Genomic DNA, 19,615 nt, shown 5'->3' with positions numbered 1-19,615 from the left:
AGCAGTGCAGACGGGCTGATGGGATTTTAAATCCTGACTGCGCTGCTTACTGGCTTTTTTTTTTTTTTTGAGAATTATATAATCTTGTTGAGCCTTATTTTTTCGTCTATAAAATGAGATGACCAATAATGTTCTCTCTCGACTCCCCTTTGTGTAAGTTCTGCTTTTCTCCCAATCACCCTCATTAGGAAAAGAAACCTGAACATGTTGCCCCACATCCAAGTTCATGGAGAGGTCCAAGGAGGGAGAATTCAACCTTGCCCACACCCACAGGGAGAACAGGCCAGGCACAATGGTTTTATGATCAGCCTTGGCTTGAATTAGAAAGGTGTGTGTGGAGCCCGGCTGCTCATGGCTCAAAAACCAATCAAGAGGCCAGGTCGGTGGGCAGGAAAGCTTGCTTTATTTTCAGAGGCCAGTCACCTGGCAGGGGGAGGTATGAGCGGTGGTGGGAGTGATGTACTACATGCAGAAACAGCACAGTCACCTCTAACAGTCATCTTCAGATTGGTCATTAGTGGTCTGACCAGCATCATCCTGTTTGTTTTAGGTACAGGTCACCGTCAGTTCCGGAGAAGGCGATGGCACCCCACTCCAGTACTCTTGCCTGGAAAATCCCATGGACGGAGGAGCCTGGTGGGCTGCAGTCCATGGGGTCGCTAAGAGTCGGACACGACTGAGCGACTTGACTTTCACTTTTCACTTTCATGCATTGGAGAAGGAAAGGGCAACCCACTCCAGTGTTCTTGCCTGGAGAATCCCAGGGATGGGGGAGCCTGGTGGGCTGCCGTCTCTGGGGTGGCACAGAGTCGGACACGACTGAAGCGCCTTAGCAGCAGCGGCAGCAGCATCTTCCGTTCTGGGGTCATTTGCTCCCATCTCTTTGCAGTCAGTTCTCATTGGCCGTGGCATTATGGCTGCTCACGTCCTGGGCACAGTCTGCTCATCACATAGTTAACTTCTCCACCTGGCATTCTGGTATCTGTAAGACAGTTCACGGGATGTGTCTCAGAACATTATCTACAGCCCTTGGGGAAGAATTAAGGGTCCTTGACGATGCTTAATGACTGCATTATGATTATTTAGTCTCCTTTGACTGTTTTCCTTGTTTCAGCATTTCTCACTTCTTTGATCAAACTTATTCTCTGACTAAAGTTTTCCAGGCAGGCAGAAGCGATGGTGAGGGGCAACGGCCATAGGGTCCTGCTCCATCTCAAGCGAGGAAAGCAACAGTTCTCCGACAGAGAATCTCTCTTGAGCTCAGAGCCTCCAAGTGTTCATAAGTGTTTGTCTGGATGTCATTCTTTTTTCTCTCGTACAAGAGTTTACCAACACCAGTGGACCTTTGCCAGTGAAGGAATAACTCGCTCATGTGCGGCTCTCTCACTACTCTCTCCTCGTGTGTGTATCTCTGCTGTGGTTGCAGTGCTACTAACACAAAGAAAGCGCTCTGGGGCAGTGATGCTGGAAGGGGAGCAAAGGAGCACAGCCCTCGCTGGACCCTGGGCTGCGTCCTCGGCCCAAGCCATTGTGTAATCACTGGAATGTAAGTTTTGTAAAGATTTCCCCGCTCCGTTCTGTCTTTCTCTCCACAAGTTCTTAGTGACATCAGACATTCCACATTTACTAATAAGACCTCACACCTTCTCCAAAGCAGTGGTTTTCCTGCTCTGATCAAGACCTACCACTCAACACCTACCTTCGCAAGCTGCTGCAAGGATTTGATGAGGTGACGTATGTCAGGTTCTTAGAACAAAGCCTAATGCTCAGTAAAGAATGTAATAGAAGTCTGCTACACGGTGAGCAACAGAGTGGGTTCAGATGTTAACTTCTAACTCCTCCCCACTATGAAATGGGTCACACCACTATCCAAATGTATCTACTGGAATTATCCTGGCTCTTGGCTTCCATTTTCCATTATCCAGCTCCCATGCCAGAGCAGTCTACTCTGCAATGTTAGAAGACCGATTACCAACAACAGGGAATTCTCTGACTGTGTCGCTCAAGAGACGCTCCTTCAAGCCCAGAACAGCTGTGTAACCAAAGAGACATCCCATGGCATGCTCTGCAAATGCCTACCACCAGCTCCTTATCACACACGGATGGCTCCTATCTGCTAGACAGACCATCATCTCTCTCTCTCTTCCTGAGCACTTTCTCTCTCTGCTAAACTGTCTCTCCTGTGGTAGTCAGAGGGAGCTTTATAGCCAGTTCCTTTCAGTGTAAAGAAACTTCCAGATTGAGACTGTCTCCCATTGGGCAAGACCACAAGCGTGATGTCTCATCTGGTGACTCTGCAGGCGTGCTCTTTGTGCAGAAATCTGGAGAGCTGCGATCTATCGTTTAATGTATATTGCTGTGTATCCTACTTACGATATGCTGAAAGTTGATATAATAGAAAGAGCCACAGCTAATTTTTAGGTCCTTTACAGAAATTCCTTGAGCTAATTTTAGAGCCTGATCTCTTACCAAACTGCCAGGAGTCTCCAGTCTAGCCAAATTCACCAAGGCATCTTTTCTTTCCCTTGTCATTCATTCATTCAACATTTTGATTAAATGCTGCAGTTTGCCAGGCCCAGTGTTATTCCTTTAAGGTAACATGATGAGGGTGATAAAGCTTTTCCTTTATCAATTTAAAATTTGTTTTCAGTGTGCTAAACTTTTTCTGTTTCTCTGAACCAGGGGTTCAGCGTGGAACACCTGTTCCCTTGGTCTCTACTTGTGCAGAGTACTTACCATTCTTATTCTCTGTGGAGCCTTCCCAAATTACTGCTGCTCAGAGTGAGAAGAGAATCTTTATCTCATGTCTATGCTGATTAAAAATTCCATGGTTATAGGTTACTGATAACAGAAAATAATTCTGAAAGTCTTTAAAAACTTTTTTGAAGTTTATCAGAGAGACCCCAAATTATAAAGAGCTTGGAGGGTCTGGTTAGAGCCATGGAAATCTGGGAGTGGCCAGGAGGCAAGAAACCTAACATTCTTCTTCGGATAGGAACAGTCCACCCGAGAAATTACCACCATTGCCTGTGGACACAGAGCAGCTACTGTGAGTTCATTCCAGTGTTCTCACAGCTGCAGATTCAACACTGCAGGGTAAACACATCTGATTGATCAAACTGCGATCTTGTGGCTGGCAGAGGGTCTGCAGAGTCAAGGCCCAACCCTTCAGCTTCCAGTATAGGAGATAAAGGAATGATCTCCTGCACGTGCTGTAAGCAATTTCTCCAAAACTAGGGAGGGAAATTAGAAGTCGAGCCCCCAAAGAAAGAACAAAGTCCCCTATACCAGTCATGACTGCATTTTGATACCTTTTAAAATTCTCATCACCTCTCTTGTTTTCTCTTATTTACGTGGCGTTTACTCTCTTTTTTTTTTTTTTTTGGCCATGAAACATGACAGGTAGGATCTTAATTCCTTGAGCAAGGATCGAACCAGAGCTCGTGGCGGTGAGAGCACTGGGTTCTGACCACTGGGTCGCCAAGGAAGTGCCTGCATTCTTTAAATGGATTTAGACTTTGTTGTCAATTCTCTGCCCCAAACTAAGTTCCTTCAGGATGAGAGCACTTGTTATATTCTGTACATAAGCTGGAGGCTCAGACAGTGAAGAATCCGCCTGCAATGCGGGAGACCTGGGTTTGATCCCTGGGTCGGGAAGATCCCCTGGAGAAGGGCCTGGCTACCCATGCCAGGATTCTGGCCTGGAGAATCCCATGGACAGAGGAGCCTGGCGGGCTACAGTCCACGGGCTCGTAAAGAGTCCAACACAACTGAGTGACTTTCACTTCGCTTAACCTCCTAGTATTGGGCTTCCCTGGTGATTCAGCAGTAAAGTATCTTTCTGCCGTGCAGGAGACTCGAGTTTGATCCCTGGGTCGGGAAGATCCCCTGGAGGAAGGCATGGCAACCAACTCCAGTATCCTACCTGGAGAGAGGAGCCTGGTAGGCTACAGTCTGTGGGGTCACAAAGAGTCAGACATGACTGAAGCGACTCAGCACCTCCAAGACCTCCGAGTTACTTGCTCCCAGAAGGTGCCTGTGAAGTAATTTACAACCCGATAAATGCTGGGTACTTATCTTACCAGCCTCTTCAGATCTCTAGTGCTACCACTGATGGAGAATTTGAAACTTTGGAGTAAAATTTCAAGACATTTTATAACTACTTAAAGTTATGTCTATTTGACAACATAACCTGTGTTTGCTTTTAAACAGTAGGAAAATACTTATAATTAAAAACAATAGAACAGTTCAGCATTAAATAAATCTTACATCTGCTGTTTAGCCACTTGAGGGGAAACAGTTCTCTAACAAATGGCAATGGTCAAGAAAGCTATGAAACTTAGGCCAGTTGTCGTGGAAAATGACTGCCTAGTTGCTAAGCTACCAGTCCTAAAAGAAGCTCAATGAGGAGATAAAAACCAGCTTAACTAGACCCGGTCCATCTGAGAGTAGAAAGTTGTAGCTGGCAGGTGATTCTGGCAGATGCGTGGCAGGAAAAGTGATTGACAAGCTGGTCTTCGCTTGGCATGAAATCTGGCTTTGATGTAGTGAGTGACTGACAGGCTGGTGTCATCAGAAAATGTGGATTGTGCATTGGAAGGGCTATTTTGCAACAAAGTGATTGACACGTTACAGAAATTGTCCCGTAGATGGAGAAAACCAAATAGAGATTTGTTTTGACAAGCATTTCCTTTTTACCTGTTCACTTTGTATACAGAGAAGAGAGAGAGGAAGCCCTTGTGGGTGCTAACCGACTTATCCAGTAGATATCTGGATGGCGGTGGCCACGAGGGTGCGTGGGAAGAGCCTGGGTGGTAAGGAGGTGGCAGGCGGATGTTCCAGCCTGGATTCCCCCACGACTGCTGTCTGGGGAAGTAAAGCCGCTCTCCAGGCTTCACTGTTGTATCTGCTAAATGAGGAGCTTGAACTCAAATTGTTTCTATATTCCACTCCAACCATTTGTAAGTCTGTGTTGTTTTTTTTTTCATGGACAGCTATTATGTTCCCACATCTTTTCTGTCTTCTGGCTCATCAGATTATTGCATTTCTTAAGCCACAGTGATCAGTTCATGGATTGTTCCAATGGGACACATAATGGAAGATAGAATATAAGGTCTAGAAGTATTGGCAGTCATCTTTGCCACCTCATGTGAGGAGGGTGGGCCAATAAAATACTGGAGTGGGTTACCACGTGCTTCTCCAAGGGATCCTCCCGATCCAGGGATAGAACCCAGGTCTCTTATGTCACCAGCTCTAGCAGGCAGCTTCTTTACCACTAGTACCACCTGGGAAGCCCCAGTAAAATACCTGATTCCCCCGTAAAATTCAAATAATGAATAACTTTACAGTGTAAGTGTATCCCAAATATTGCATGGGATATACTTAATCTCAAAAAATATATTTGTCGTTTATTTATCTGAAGTTCAAATGAATCTAGGTGTCTTATATTCTTAGTTGTTAAATCTGGCAGCATCTTATATTAAAAAATAATCTGCTTGGGAATGAAGCCAGTGCAGACACAAGTGGAACTCAGAGGCACAGATAATGAGTCCTGGTGGCGTTACTCAACTTCCCGGATCCAGCGAGCCTGAAATGTGACTGGCTGCGCTCTGCCCAGACCCAGGTGGGAAGCAAACAAAAAACCGAAACCTTTTGAAACTGCTTTATTAAGCTCACGCGAGTTAAGTTTCTCCCTGGTAACCATGGAATGCCCTCTCCTCCTGCTCCTCCGCAGCTCCCCCCTCACTTTAGCTTTTGGGTCAGGCCATCACTGGACGCACCTGTCCTGTGTCCTGTCCAAGGGAACACGTTTCCTGAAGTGTGTCTTATTCTCCTCAAAATGGCCATGTACCTTCTTGACTTACAACTAGTTTTCCTCCTGAATTCTGACTTTCTCCCTCCTCTCATTTTCCTGAACACTACTGTTATTTTTGTTTAATTACCAATTATAAGTTGTAAGGAAAAAAAAATTTTTTAAGGAAATTAGAGCTGGGAGACAATTCAGAAATCCTTACTGTCACCTGTTGCTGAAACAAGGAACAAATAGCCCTGCCCATTTCTTGTCTTTTTTCCAAGGAAGTTGGCCAACCATGTTTTTGACCAGTAAATCATTTATGTGTTATTTGTAAGCCACATTGCCTCAAAAAGAATTTAAATTTTGTTCTGAGAAGTAGCAAGATTTGGTCGTCCTATGATTCTGCGCTTTTAGGGTGTGGATGGCAGAAAGCAACTTCTTTGGCTGGTGCAAAATGTCCAGGTCGTTTTCTAAGGGTGGGGGTGTCTCAGGGAACACACGAAACGAGGATGCAGCCAGCTCTGGGAAAAGAGCCTGAAGTCAAGACCTAGACAGCCGTCTGATTCCCTCTCTCTCTCTTTCTCAATTCTTCCTTCTCATTTCTACCTTGCTTTCCCTACCCGGACTATGATCGCTGCAGAGAGTAGCTTTTCCTCTGCACTTAATCTGTTTGGTGGAAAACAGCTGTCCCAGATGTTGAATGATTTGGATTCAGTGGCAGGATCTAATCTGCCGTCTCAACACCAGTGCTGGAGAAACGAGATGCGAGGGTCTCCCATGAGCCAGATGTTCTCAGCCCAGTGGGGGACAAACACACAGAATACGGACATGGCTGCCCAGGACCCATCTCTGTGGATTGCAACCCACTCCCAGGATTAAGTTACGAGCGTGCCAGTTATTAAGCTATTGTTTCTCAGTTCCAAATCCCTTCTCTGAACTCTGCTCTATGAGGCTGGGGGCTGGGTCCTAGCAAATGGCATAATTCCTTGGACAGTTTGACATGGAAGTGTGTCTAAAACAGAATCACAGCTAAAGCCAGGCTGGCCAAACTTGGCTGTGACAGCCAGACTGGTGGTTCCGATTCCTGGTACCAAGAACGCCAAGTGGTCCCTGGGAATCCACATCCAAAGAGGAGTCCACGTGTCTGCCCACTGACCTGTAAGGATCGATAGAATAAGATCGGGAAATTTTTAAAGCCTCTTTTTCCAAAAAATTCTATGAATATGAGCTCTTAAAATTTTCTCCAAGTGTTTGTAACGCGTCCACGGTTGAAGAATTTTATTTCAAGAAACTCACCTCCATGCAGGGCATTTTCCGGAGTTCTGAAGGAAGCAGAAAGAAGAGTAAGATTATCGCTTCAAATGCTATAGGAGTTGACACAGGTGGAGCACGATGAAGTCTAAAGCTCTTTGCACAGAGATTCCACATGTGATTTTGCCTGGGTTAGAATCCTGCCGATGCTACTTCCTAACCTGTAAACGTGTAGCAACACGGTTTTGCTATATCTCTGTTACTGCATTAGCAAAGTTGAGCGAATGAGCATTGCTGCCACGCACAATCGTAAAGTTTGAATGAGGAGCTCCGTTTAGGATGGTGAACTTGCTTGCCTCAGCCGAGTCTTAGGCCTGGACTAAAGTGAGTACTCAGTACTCCATATTATCCTACTGGCCTTTTGGGTCTTGCGGTCCTCTGACTTTTATCTCAGAGCCTGCTGTGCTGTGCTTCGTCACTCAGTCGTGTCCAGCTCTTTGTGACCCCGTGGACTATAGTCCACCAGGCTCCTCTGTCCATGGGATTCTCCAGGCAAGAATACTGGAGTGGGTTGCCATGCCCGCCTTCAGGGGATCTTTCCATCCCAAGGATCAAATCCAGGTCTCCCGCGTTGTGGACGGATCCTTTACCAGCTGAGCCACCAGTTAGTCTATGAACACTGGAGTGGGTAGCCCATCCCTTCTCCAGGGGATCTTCCCAAACCAGGAATCGAACCAGAGTCTCTGGCATTGCAGGCAGATTCCTTACGAGCTGAGCTACCAGGGAAGCCCTTAGCTCAGAGCCTATAGGGAGCTGTTAGAAGGAATTAAGCCATCTATGCTGAATTCCATCTGTGTGCTGAGTGACTGGAACCCAGAGAAAAGGAAGAAAATGATGTACGCCTGAAACACAGAGGCTCCCAGAATGTGATGACTTTGGCCGTAAGTGCTGCTTTATGGCTGTCTGTACAGCTGCCCGTCACAAACTTCCGACAGGTGACCTGCAGTGATGAGAGGGGGAAGGGAGCGGCATGCAGAGCACCGCGCCCGGCGGAGCGCAGATCAGGGGAGGGCGTCCCTGGAAGACACAGCGTCCCTCCCTCGCCCTCCTCTCAGCCGCAGACCCAGCGCCCCCACTCGTGGCCCCGCTTCTCACTTCCCAGCTCCCAGTCATCCATTTACGCGTTCATTCATTTTTTCCTTGCATTATATTTTAATTCACTCGTGTGTGCCTTCAACCATCTATTCATCAAATTTTTAATTACTCACATAGCAAATGTTTATTGGGCTAATAGCTGCAGATTAGATGTACTGGGCTCTTTCGGTAAAGTGAGTTCCTTGATAAGTATGAAGAACCTAACAACAGCCCCGGCATTTACTGAGCACGTCTTCTGTGTCACACACCATGAATTATTTCATTTCATCCTCACAAGAGTCATGTGAGGTAAGATGCTATTCTTAACAACATTTTTTAGAGATTGGGTGAAGTGTTTTAGAGGGTTTAGGTGAGGTGTCCAGAGTCACACAGCTGGTAGATCACAGAGCCAGAATTCAAAATCCTGTTTGTCTAACATAGCACATACGCTTTTATCCACTACTTGGGGCCACCTCAATAGATCTGAAAGTCGAATGTTTGTACTTCTTGCTCAGAATGAATTCTGAATAGGGAAGGTGGTGCCTGATCTGTGTTGCAAAGTGTGGACAGGAGACTGGTAAGAAAATGATTTAAGAAGGTATTCATGCTGATCAAAAACAACATACTAAATAAAACAGTGAATCGGAGACCCACGGTGTGACCTCACTTTCCCAGCATAACTCATTGAAATTGGATTAATATGTCATCATCAACTTGGCAAAACCAAATAGTGAGTTAAGAATCTTACCATGTAAAGTGTGTTGTTGTTTAGTTGCTAAGTCATGTGCAACTCTTTGAAACCCCATGGACTGAAGCATGCCAGATTCCTCTGTCTTTCACTATCTATCAGAGTTTGCTCAAATTCATATCCATTATGTTGGTGATGCTATCTAACCATCTTATCCTCTGCCACCCCCTTCTCCTTTTGCCTTCAATCTTTCCCAGAATCAGGGTCTTTTCCAGTGAATTGGCTCTTTGCATCAGGTGGCCAAAGTACTGGAGCTTCAGCATCAGTCCTTCCAATGAATAGTCAGGGCTTACTTCCTTTAGGATTGATGGGATTAATGTCCTTGCAGTCCAAGGGACTCTCAAGAGTCTTCTGCACTGCAACCAGAAAATAAATTCAAACTGGCCTGAAGAAGGAAGAAATGCATATGTTTGCATCACTGAAAGGGCCAAGGGCAGGGCTTCAGGTACAGTTTGATCTAGTGCCGTCAAGGACCAGCTTAGTTCCCTTCTGTATTTCTTCTCTGCCTTCCATTGAATCAGCAACTTCCTCAGGCTTCAGATGAGTTCCCATTGGCAGTTCCATGGACTTCTGTCTTAGTAAGCAATGAAGTTGGGCAAGTCTACATATCTTCACACCACACAGATCATGGAAGGACTGGATCTCAAAGAGTTGAGAGCCACTTGTTTCATCTCAGAAGCCCTAGAAAAATTCTCCAGAGATTGTATTGGTTTTGACTGGGTTTCTTCCATCATAAATCAAATCATGGTTTCCAGAGGGATGAGACAGAATAGGATTTTTGGCTTCAGATAGTCAGAGTCCACCCTCAAAAGCTGGGGGAAGGATCGATACCACAAAAATTAATGGCTGATCATGGTGGGGGAGTCAAACTCCAAATGGTGTTATCTGGAAGAGGAAGAGGAACTGAAGTTAGACAGGAGAAACCACTGGGGTCCACCACACCTAGCTGTCCAGTTTCTTTGTTTAACTACTGAGTGCCCAGGAGTATCTTCCTGAAGCATACAGTACCTCAGTTTTGAACCACGCTAAACTGGCGGTCTAGGCGGTCGGGCTCACTGGCACTAGTGGTAAAGAACCCACCTGCTGACGCAGGAGACATAAGACTTGGGCTCAATCCCTGGGTCCGGAGGATCCCCTGAAGGAGGGCATGGCTACCCACTGCAGTATTCTTGCCTGGAGAATCCCAGGGACAGAGGAGGCTGGCGACCTATGGTCCATAGGATTGCCAAGAGTCCGACACGACTGCAGCTATTAATTCTTGGCACACTTGCAAGAAACGGGCAGCTGAGTTTGTCCTTTGAATTGCAGACGCTGCATCCGATCCCCTTGGTTGGTTGAATCCACACACGTGAAATCTGCGGATCTAAGGGCCAACTGTACTGTGTCATGTTATATCAAGGACTTGGGCACTTTTTGGAGTTTAGTATCTTCTGGAGTCCTGGAACCCATCCTGTGGATACTGAGGGATGACTGTATTGCCTTATTCATTACCATCTTGGAAGCATTTTCTCCACTAAATGCAATCACATTTCTTTCATATAAGTTAGTATAGTATTGCTTTTTTTTCCTCCTCAAAGTGCCTCAGAAGTCCCAGCGCTCAAAGTGTCTTGAGTAGTTACTGTCACTACCCGCCTTTATACCTGCTTTGTCTCCTGACTAAACAAAAGGTATCGACTTGCAACACTTCAATTAAAATCAGGTTAAATTCTGCGTTTCTTTACAGGGGTGGTGCTTCGATTGCAATTCTTTCCATGTCGTCTACTCGACAAATGTGTTTGGCATGTGTAGACTGTTGCGATCACGTTTCTTCTTGTGACATTTTGAGGAGGGGGGAAAAACTGCATGGTTCAGTGGATGACACAGTTTGTTACAAGTGGCAACGTAAAAATTTGAAATTCTTAAACGATTTAGCATTTCCCCTCCCAGACACGTTATTTATCACGGAGAGGTGATATTCTGGGGGACTCAAGCCAATCAGAGGATGGGAGCATAATTTTTACAAAACAAATGTATGTATAAATTATCACTCTCTTTTCTCCTCTCCATAAATAGCAACACTAATAGATCCATAGCTGAGATATGGGAAGGGGTGCCGTGTTGTACAACAGTTCATCTTATCTGGGGAGGCAGAGTTGAGAAATCAGGTCAGCTAAGATGCACAGCTATACTTCGGTGGCGGCCGGCATGTCCTCACTACAGTAGCTGAAGCAGTGTCTCTTGTCTAGAATACAAGGTACTTTGTGTGTGTGTGTGCATGTGTGTGCAAGGAAAAGGGAGACAGAGGCTTATAACTTAAGCCATGATTGAACCACAAATATGTTTTACTTGGCTGGCACAAAATTTACACAATAGGGAACTTTTATTGAAAAGTCTAGATTACTGTCTTCTTATAAAGATCTTGAGCTCTTTCCTAAGGGGGAAGCAACTCACTGGAGCCTATAGGGGTTTTGTATAGTGACTGCCCCCTTTAGACAGGCCGTGAGCCCTCCAGGCTGCCTTAATGCCCACCACTCCCTGTCGCCTCAGACCCAATCTGCTCCATTTTGTTACTACCTTCTTGGATACAAGGGATACTTGAGTTTGTGGGCCTTAGGATAATGAGAGCCCTGTGGACGAATAATCCAGTGACTTTTCAATCCAGGGTCCTTGCAGATTTTGCCCCAGAGGTAGGCCCTGATGGTGGAAGGAATCTAATTTTCTTGTAAGACTGTTTTCCAGAATCCACGTGACTTACAGTTTACCTCCATTAGCTGAAACAGTCAATATTCTCTTTGAATTTATTTATTTATTTTTTTTCATACATGACATTTCACATGTTTCAATGCCATTCTCCCACATCTTCCCACCCTCTCCCACAGAGTCCATAAGCCTGTTCTATACATCAGTGTCTCTTTTGCTGTCTTGTATACAGGGTTATCGTTACCATCTTTCTAAATTCCATATATATGCGTTAGTATACTGTATTGGTGTTTTTCCTTCTGGCTTACTTCACTCTGTATAATAGGCTCCAGTTTCATCCACCTCATTAGAACTGATTCAAATGAATTCTTTTTAATGGCTGAGTAATACTCCATTGTGTATATGTACCACAGCTTGCTTATCCATTCATCTGCTGATGGACATCTAGGTTGCTTCCATGTCCTGGCTATTATAAACAGTGCTGCAATGAACACTGGGGTACACGTGTCTCTTTCCCTTCTGGTTTCCTCAGTGTGTATGCCCAGCAGTGGGATTGCTGGATCATAAGGCAGTTCTATTTTAATTGGAGGAAAATTTCTTTACAATATTGCGTTGGTTTCTGCTAGACAGCAATGCAAATCAGCCATAATGATACGTGTATACACACACGTATCTCCCCTCCCTCCTGAGCCTCCCAGCCCTTCCCCTCCCCACCCCACCGGTCATCACAGAGCAGCAGGCTGGGCTCCCTGTGTTATCCAGCACCTTCGCATCAGCTGTCTACTACACTGAGAGTGTATATATGTCAGGGCTACTTTCTCCATTCACCCCACTCTCTCCTTCCCCCACTGTGTTCACAAGTCCACTCTCTACATCTGCATTTCTATTCCTTCCTTGCAAATAGGTTCATCAGTCCAGTTTTCTAGATCCCATACATATGCATTAATATGCGGTATTTGTTTTTCTCCTTCTGACGTTCTCCACTCGAAACAGAGTCAATATTCTTTTAAAAAGTAAAACAAGATATTTCCAACTTTTCTGCAGTTTTAGTTTTCCTTTAGCATTCTTTTGCGACTCTTCTGAACCAAGCGACTTCTTGGGAGGTATATTGGAAGGCTGACTATTCACAATGTAGATCACAGCCCTTGTAAATCAGAGCACACCACACACGTGATGTGGCTCTGGGGTTTCTGCTAACCACAACTGCCATCTTTGAGCTGACTACCACTGCTGGGTGTGTTAGTTACAAAAATCCTCAGCAAAAATATTCCAGGGCTAATAAATGTTATGTTTTGCCTTCTTCACTTTATAGTGATATATGTTTTATCAGAGGGGGGAAATGTGTATTTTTCCAGCTTCTTTCATTAGCGTCTCTAAGCTTGTTTGAGATTCGTACTTCGGGCAGCTCTCCAGCTGACCCACCACTCAATTCCCTTCTGCGGGAGAAGGGGAAGCTCGACAGAGGCATCACTGAATCACAGAATGTGTGAGTTTGAGACTTGGCACTGGGAATCTGTAAAGCAAAACTTTGAGAAATTTCCCATATTTTAATAAGCATATTATAAACTATTTTTGATTGCTTGTTTTTATTGCATACTCAATGTGCGTACCTAGTTCAGGAGTCAGTAAAGTACGGACCAGGGTCCAATCTAGCCAGCTACCTATTTTTGTAAATAAAGTTTTATTGGCACACAGCCAGGCCCCCTTATTTACATATCATTTGTGGCTTCTTTTGTCCTACAACAACAAAGTTGAGTAGTTGCAAAAGAGGTCAATATGGTCAGCAAAGCAGAAATATTTACTGTGTGGTCCTTTAAGAAAAACTTTGCCACACTCTGATCTAATTCTCTAACATAGTAGAAAAAGTGTTATTGCTTGTTAAATGCATTTAAAAAAAATGATTAGTTCTCCTAAGTGTAAGCTCCTGTACGCCCCTTCAGGAGCTTTGTGGCACTTATAATCATCTGGACATCTTCATACTCTAAGCTGCTTAGAGGGTCTCTTTTGGATCTGATTGTATCAATTAGGAATGCTTTTAACTACAAGTAATAGAATACTTCAACTAGTGGCTTTAACGATGAAGATTTGAATTATCTCATCTAATCAGAAACGTGGATGCCGCTGAGTCTAGGCTGGATGCAGAAGCCCCAGGGTCATGCAAACCACAACTGCTATAATTTCAGTGCTAGAACAAGACAAGAAACTAGACACTCAATGAAAACATGTCAAATAGCACATGGATGTATTGATGGATGAATGGGTAAATGATAGACAACATTTTTCAAATGTAGTTAAATTTGGTCCCCACGGTAAGCAGCAGGGGCAGCATGTAAGGTGTCCTTGGTAGTAAAAATGCTGCAGACTTCACTTTATCTTAACCTCTTCGTATTAGAGTGAGGCACAAAAAAAGAAAGTTAGCTATTAGTGGGGGACTTCCCTGGTGGTTTAGACAGTAAAGCATCTGTCTACAATGGGGGAGACCTGGGTTCGATCCCTGGGTCGGGAAGATCCCCTGGAGAAGGAAATGGTAATCCACTCCACCTATTAGTGTGAATGTTTATGGTTTTTGACTATCCAGCATCCATGAGCCACCTTTCTGGTAACAGCTCTTTAATTTTGCTTTGAAGAACCAAGTCTCTGAAATGATGTGACTAAAGTGAGGCAGGCAGCAGCCCTGCCCCCACAGAAAGCATCTGCTCCGGGGTCAGCACCCACCCCGCCCCCATCTTCAGTGATCAGCCCAGAGTTGAGTGCACGTCCCAGGGTCACACAGCCTGGATGAGCACGAGGCTTCAGCAGGTGCTCCCAGGGAAAAAGAATACTGAGCAGTCTCTAACAGTGCCGAGTCCATAGTGTGTGCTCAGCAAACAGCTGTTGAATGAATGAGTGAATAGATGAATAAATAGCATCTTCCTATGTCAGACAAGAAGGGTCCCCAGTGACCAGCTAATCTACCCGACAGAGGAAGCACTGGAGCCTCAGTCTCTATTGGCAAGCCAAGGCCTCCTCTGTTCCTCCTTGCTGACCCTGGCCACAGGGATCCTCAGGCTTTCAGCAACCAACTTCTGCCTCATCCATTTTCTCAAGTCCTTGAATCTTTCCATTTCGTGAAGTACATCTTGTCTATGTATTTGAATTTCAGTTCTTGTCATTTGCAACTGAATGAGGAAGATGCCAATGGCTCTTTGCTGCCTTGCTGTGCTCACTAAGGGATGTAGGGCTTTGTCCTGACTCTCCTCCTGCAGTCCTCTGTCTCCAAGCACATCTCTGACCAGGCGCTTGTGGCCATCTCTCTCCTGCATTCCCACACTCCCCACTGTGGACTCAAGCACATCCCTGTTCTTAAGGAATTAATGCAGCGTGTGCCAGCGGTCCCTGGGCTGACTCGTTTCAAGAGGCTCACCTGGGCCATAGAGAAATCTAGATCTTAGACATTCAGTGGAGGATCTCCAGGGCCCTCGGACGTCCAGTGGACTGCGTCTGAGAGTCCTCCCGGGTCGCTGACTGAGCAAACACTGTGTCTGTCAGAAACAGGTGGCATCCAAGTGTAGCCTGTACGGCCAGGCTCCATCTTGGAACTTCTAGTGCTTTCTGCAGCTGGGGTGGGCCACAGACCTTGCGTTCTCTTCCACCCCAGCAGGAGTGCTGTGAATCTCAACAGTGGTGCATGAGGATGATACCAGGACTCCTCCTTTTGAAAATATCCCTGAAATTTTCCCCTTCCAGAAACTAAAAACTATTCTGCACTATGATGAGCTTCATGGACGAGAATATTTAAACAAATAGCTGTCCGAAACATTATGCTCTGTGAATTCAACCATCAACCATAAATCAAAAGTTTGATGTTAGGAACTCTAAGTAATATAGATACCTGTTAAGAATACATTTTTTTAATGTACTCAAATTTTTAAATTTGAAAATTCACTCTGCCACTTACTCACTGTGCAAACTTGAACTTGAATAAGAACCTTAAACAAGAACAAGGTCACTGTGTAATCCTGAACAGGAAGAGACCCTAATGCTGGGAAAGATTCAAGGCAAAAGGAGAAGGGGGCGACAGAGGATGAGATGGTTAGATAACATTATCGACTCAGTGGACATGAACTTGAGCAAATTCCAGGAGATAGTGAAGGACAGGGAAGCCTGGCTTCTGCAGTCCATGGGGTCACAGAGTTAGACACAACTTAGCTATCGAACAATGACAACGAACCTTGAAAGTTACTGAAACCAGTGATTTTCAAATGTGGTCCCCAGACAGCAGCAGCAGCGGCAGCTGAGAATTTTTGGAATGAAAATCTCAGGGCCCACGCACCAGACCTACTGAATCAAATACTCCAGGGAAAGGAGTCAGTAATCAGAGTTTTCTCAAGCCCTACAGGTAATTCCAATGCATATCAAACCATTGAGAACCATTGGCTTAAGCTATCCACTCTGAGTCTCCTTATACGTAAAAGGAGAGTCATATTACTTGGCCTCCTAAGGTTGTTTTAAGGATTAAACTCAATAGGTTTTGCATGTAAGGGACTTAGTACAGCGTCTGGAGCTTCGTGCACTCAGTACCCGACAGCCACAGTCAGCGTTATTGTTATTTTGTTCTTATCGGATTTCATTTCTGGGTGGCCAGTGAATTAGTCCACATCTCTATGTGTCTACCTGTGAAATAGTGAAGAGGGAAGGTATTTTAATGGTAATCATTATAACAACAGCTAATTTAGTGAACTCCTACCCTGGGCCAGCCACTTGGCTAATCACTTCATGAACTCTGCATTTGATCTTCATTAAAAAAAAAAAAACCTCTAAGAGAATGGTGCTATTATTGTCCATCATGTGACAGGTGAGGTAGCTTAAGTAGCTTGCCCAGAATAACACAGGTAGTGAGTGAAAGAGCCAGGAAAAGAATTCAGAGACTGAGCCTCCAGAGCCCGGGTTTTAAGCAGACCACCACACCGCCAATCCAGAGCGGTTTGCAGAAGGGACTATGCTGCTTCTGCTGCTGCTAAGTCGCTTCAGTCGTGTCCGACTCTGTGCGACCCCAGAGACGGCAGCCCACCAGGCTCCCCCGTCCCTGGGATTCTCCAGGCAAGAACACTGGAGTGGGTTGCCATTTCCTCCTCCAATGCATGAAAGTGAAAAGTCAAAGTGAAGGCGCTCAGTCGTGTCCGACTCTTAGCGACCCCATGGACTGCAGCCTACCAGGCTCCTCCGTCCATGGGATTCTCCAGGCAAGAATACTGGAGTGGGTTGCCATTGCCTTCTCCAGAAGGGACTATGGGGTGGCCGTTTTCATACCTTCAGAGTCACTGCAAAAATCAGATACTCACTACCCCATACGCATTAACACCACAGCTATTGGTTAATTATAGAAGAAGTCTCTGGATCGGGTTTGGCTGGAGATGAATTTATTTTGGAAGGGGACCTGGTGGCTGTCCTCCGTGAGGCTCCCCATGGCTCTCAACTTTTGCCTGAGTACGTTGGTCGTGTGGTCCTGATGGGAGATGATTTGCTGATGACAGGTCCATCAAGACAGCCCAGAACTGCTCCTTCCAGGTCACTCTGAGGCAGTGATGACCTGAGCCCCACAGAATGCATTCAGTACCCCCCAGAACTGCTCCTTCCAGGTCACTCTGAGGCAGTGATGACCTGAGCCCACAGAATGCATTCAGTATCCCCCAGAACTGCTCCTTCCAGGTCACTCTGAGGCAGTGATGACCTGAGCCCACAGAATACATTCAATACCCCCATGAGATGAGTCAATCAACTAGAAAAAATACTTCCTTTACTTACAGAAATACTTCCTTTAGCTTTAGGCGAGGATGAGAAAGAGGAAATGTGGAAATGCGACTTGTAATTATTGTTAAGTAAGTAATAAGTGGTTGTACTTATTAGCATGGGTGCGGGGGTCCAATGATAAATGCTAAATTTACGCCAATTTTCAAAAAATCTAGCCCATAAAATACCAATCACACTCTGTTAAACAACTTAGAAATGGGTAAAAATTTTATGTATGTCAAAAGAATTTCAGAAGAGGCTGCTGCATTTGTAAATGTATTTAAACACCCATCAAAATGATATTCCAGAGTAAAAATATAAATTTATTCAGTGCTGTGTTCACTTCATCCTGAAGAACTTTTCAGGTACAGATAAACCTGGGACAAAACCCTGCAAGTTTTCCTATTTGAGCGAAGTTAATACGTTTGTCCTTCATTTGAGAGTTTCCACCTACATCTTCAAAGCTGGACCTCAGAAATATTACAAGACGCTCGGTTTAATGTAAAACTTCCCCGTGTTCCTAAAATGACAGCATCAACAATAGCACCAGTGAGCAAACACTACTTTTGGCTTCTGCCTTTTATTTAATTTTTTTCCCCTCTCCTTAGCTCCACCCCAGCCAGCTCTTGAAAGGCCTTCTGTTCTGTCAGCCATAATGACATCTGCTGGCGGAGACAGGAAGTCATAAATCTGCAGGTCCCCTCTCAACCAAACCTTGTTAATGCTGCCATTTATCACGGGGGCTGGGGTGCCATCTCTGGAGGGCTGGGCGCAGAGAGTCCATTTTCTCCCATACCCCTTTCCCAGGAGAGCAACCATTTCACAAACAGCCACTTTTTCATCTCGCGCTCGCAGACCTGAAAGGCAGATGTAGCGTGCGGCTCTTGGAAAGAAGCCACGATTCCAGGCAACAATAGACTCGACTTGATGTCTCAGAGCAGAGGAAGGCAGTTCTGACCAAGCTCTGTCCTTGCTCGTTTTAAATCGGCCCCTCACCGCGTCCAGGAGGGGCGCGGAAGACTTCCTCCCCGGGAGCCCCTCCGCCTCCCTGAACTTCTTTAAGGGCGAAACTAGCTACAGGGGGGTTGAAGGAGAGATTGAAACTCAGAGTTACTTTTGTTCCACACTCATTCAGGCTGAGGTTCGGGTTTTATTTCTTAAGCGTTCACTGTACCCTAGGACTTGATTCAAGACCTATGTCTGTGCAGAACGTTGTCTAGCTTTTGCTACTCGAAGTGTGGTCCCTGGAGCAGAACCATCAGCAGCATCTGCTGCAGTTTGTTAGGAATGCAGCGTCCCAGGCACCCTATGGGCTTCCCTGGTAGCCCGGTGGTAAAGAACCCACCTGGCAGTGCAGGAGATCCAGGAAACACGGGTTCGATCCCTGGGTCGGGAAAATCCCCCGGAGAAGGAAATAGTGACCCACTCCAGTATTCTTGTCTGGAGAATCCCATGGACAGAGGAGCCTGGCGGACTACCGTTCATGAGGTCGCAAAAGAGTCGAGACGACTGAGCAACTAAACACACACAGGCACTCTGCGCTCACTTGATCAGAATCTGCACTGGAAGCCGGATCCCCAGATGCCTCCTCTACAGTAAAGCTTGCGAGGCCGGGCTCTGCGCTGGGGTTCTCAGCCTTGGCCCTTATTGACATTTGGGGCTGGGTCAGTCTTTGCTTGCAAGGGCCTTGCCTGTATGCTATAGGACGTTTGCTGGGATCTCTGGCCTCTACCTGCTAGATGCCAGTCACACACCCCTGAAACGTGACAATCAGAAACATCTGCAGACATTGTCAAGTGTCTCCTGGGAGCAGAAAGCACCCCTCTTGGAACGCATGCAACTCCAAGTATGCTCTGAGAGTTCACAGGATCTTGTTAGAAAGGCACCTTTTCAGACTCCACCCCACATCTACTCTCTCAGGATTCCTAAAGATGGGGCCCAGGAATCAATCTATTTTAACTCTGTAGGAGACAACACATGGACTATGTTTAAGAACAGTTCAAGAACTGTGAAGCTGCAGAGTACAAACAGGGAAAAGCAATGCGGTGACCAGATATTTTGTGATACAAAAGTCAGCGTGGGTCTTGCCTGGTGGCTTAGTGGTAAAGAATCCCCCTGCCAAGGCAGGAGACACAGGTTTGATCCCTGATCCAGGAAGATCCCACATGCCTCGGAGCAACTAAGCCCGTGTGTCACAAGTACTGAGCCTGTGCTCAATAGTCCGGGAGCCGCAACTGCTG

The 19,615-nt window shown here is 45.7% G+C and overlaps 1 long non-coding RNA gene across 4 annotated transcripts in view; it reads right to left on the bottom strand.

Moving 5' to 3' along the window:
- Positions 1 to 380: 380 nt before the first annotated feature.
- LOC147359971 (uncharacterized) overlaps positions 381 to 19,615 on the bottom strand; it is a 93,910-nt gene continuing 74,675 nt past the window's right edge. The window contains exons 2-4 of one of the 4 annotated variants that reach the window (XR_015138828.1): positions 8,928 to 9,812; positions 7,091 to 8,045; positions 381 to 6,950 (exon numbers count right to left, since the gene is read on the bottom strand). This is a non-coding gene — a long non-coding RNA (uncharacterized LOC147359971). Of the gene's footprint in view, positions 6,951 to 7,090 lie in introns of all 4 variants that reach the window. The other 3 variants (XR_015138826.1, XR_015138829.1, XR_015138827.1) reach the window with 3 other exon arrangements.

Source organism: Bos grunniens, chromosome 13 (genome assembly GCF_055505025.1).
Source record: "Bos grunniens cultivar Pamir isolate PY7600 chromosome 13, Bosgru_T2T1.0, whole genome shotgun sequence".
Taxonomy (NCBI): Eukaryota; Metazoa; Chordata; class Mammalia; order Artiodactyla; family Bovidae; genus Bos; species Bos grunniens.
Note: the sequence above shows the minus strand (reverse complement) of the source record. Positions and strands in the feature narration are given on the sequence as shown.